The sequence below is a fragment of the Canis aureus genome, chromosome X (genome assembly GCF_053574225.1).
Source record: "Canis aureus isolate CA01 chromosome X, VMU_Caureus_v.1.0, whole genome shotgun sequence".
NCBI classification, from domain to species: domain Eukaryota; kingdom Metazoa; phylum Chordata; class Mammalia; order Carnivora; family Canidae; genus Canis; species Canis aureus.
In genome coordinates, this window is record NC_135649.1 from 16,729,759 (window position 1) to 16,731,849 (window position 2,091).

The window sequence follows — 2,091 nt, forward strand, 5'->3', positions numbered from 1 at the left end:
TAAATCCCTATTATTTCTATTTTTCTAATTACAAAGGTAATGTATGCTTTCTCTAAAAATTCACACAACAGGGAAGCTGAAGTCCAAAATGAAAGTCCCCCCCCTCAAAAAAGTGAAAGTCCCTTTCCATAATCACACTCCGCAGAGGCACCACTATGACCAGTTTAGTGTGTATCCATCTTGATCTACGGGTTTACATGCCTATATGTGGTTCATTCATTCAGTCATTCAAAAAATGTTTCCCATGTACCAGGCTAGACACTAGGGCTGGAGCTGTGAAAAAACAAAATTTCTTCCTTTTTGGAGCTTACATTTTAGTCCAGGGAGACAGGCAGTAAGTAGACAGACTAACAATGGATCCATAATATGCTAGGTGATGAAATGGAGAAAATAAGACAGCAAGAGAACTGGGGAGCGCCCCCACAGAACGTAGAAGGGCTTGCTACTTTACAGAAAAGAAAGGACTCTCAGAGTAGGTGGCATTTGGGCAGGGCCCTTAAAAAAGGGAGGGAAGAAACAATGTGGTTACCTGAGCCAAAAACCAAGGGCTGAGGCAGAAACAGACCAGAGAAACATCAAAGATGTTTGCTGGCTGGAATAGAGTGACCCAAGGGGGAGGGCGGTAAGAGACAAGGTCACAGAGATCACAGGGCTGAGGTAAGGGCAAGAGACTCCTCTGCCTGAAGGTACAATGAGAGAGAACAACATTCCAGGAGCCCCACGAGAACGGAACTCTGGAGGAAGGACCTGTGACTGCAGCTGCTGGAGAGTTTTGAGGAGAAAAGAGAGGCATGATCTAACTTACAGGTCTTAAAGGATCGTTCTGGCTGCTGGGTTGAGAGTGGACTGTAAAGAAAAGTTCGAACAGTAACAGGAAAGGTAGAAAGCAGAGGTTGGGGCTGGGGCACTTTACCGCAGAAAACGAGAAAAGGAGCTGAGGGGGCCAAGAAATCTGTACTTTTTAAAGAAATATCACAAGTAATTCTGATGCAGGTGCCTATTCCTGACACTTACATTCAACATAGTGCCCATTGTCCTAGCCAGAGCAATTAAGCAAGAAAAAGAGATAAGAGGCATCTGAAGAAGTAGTAAGAGGTAAAATCGTAAGTAAAGAAGTAAAATTGTCTGTATTTGTAGATGACATGATATTATACATAGAAAACCCTAAAGACTACAGCCAAAAAACTGTTAGAACTAATAAATTTAGTAAAGTAGCAGGATACAAGATCAACATACACAAATCAGTTGTGGTTTTTTAAGATTTATTAATTTATTTTAGAGAGAGAGTGCACAAGCAAGGGGAGAGGCAGAGGGAGGGAAAGAGAGAAACTTCAGCAGACCCCACTGAGTGCAGAGCCCAGTGATGTGGGCCTTGATCTTATAACCCTGAGATCATGACCTGAGCAGAAACAAAGAGTCAGACACCTAACCAACTACACCACTCAGGTTGCCCCTCAGTTGGGTTTCTATGCATCAATAACAAACTATCAAAAAGAGAAATTAAGAAAACAATACTATTGTGCTCGCTTCAGCAGCACACATACTAAAATTGGAACATTACAGAGAAGATAAGCATGGCCCCTGTGCAAGGATGACATGCAAATTTGTGAAGCATTCCATATTTTTTAAGAAATAAAAAAGTAATAAAGCACTCTAAAATGCAAAAAAAAATAAGACAATACCATTTATGATAGCATCAACAAGAATAAAATACATAGGAATGAATTTAACCAAGGAGGCGAAAGATCTGAACACTGAAAACTCTAAGGTGCTGATGAAAGAAATTGAAGAAGATGCAAATAAATGTAAAGACGTTCCATGCTCATGGATTGGAAGAATAATATTGTTACAATGCTCACACCATCCAAAGCAACTTACAGAATCAGTGTAATTCCTGCCAAAATTCCAATGGTATTTTTCACAGAACTGGAACAAATAATCCTCAAATTTGTATGAAACCACAAAAGACCCTGAATAGCTAAAGCAATTTTTATTTATTTTATTTTTTTCGTTTTCTTTTTTTTATAAATTTATTTTTTATTGGTGTTCAATTTGCCAACATACAGAATAACATATAGAGCACATATAGTG

General features: G+C 39.4%; 1 non-coding gene across 1 annotated transcript; it reads left to right on the top strand.

Moving 5' to 3' along the window:
* The first annotated feature begins 1,519 nt into the window (after positions 1 to 1,519).
* On the top strand, positions 1,520 to 1,626 carry LOC144309229 (U6 spliceosomal RNA). The gene has a single exon (XR_013375291.1). It is a non-coding gene; the product is annotated as a U6 spliceosomal RNA (small nuclear RNA).
* The last annotated feature ends 465 nt before the right edge of the window (positions 1,627 to 2,091 follow it).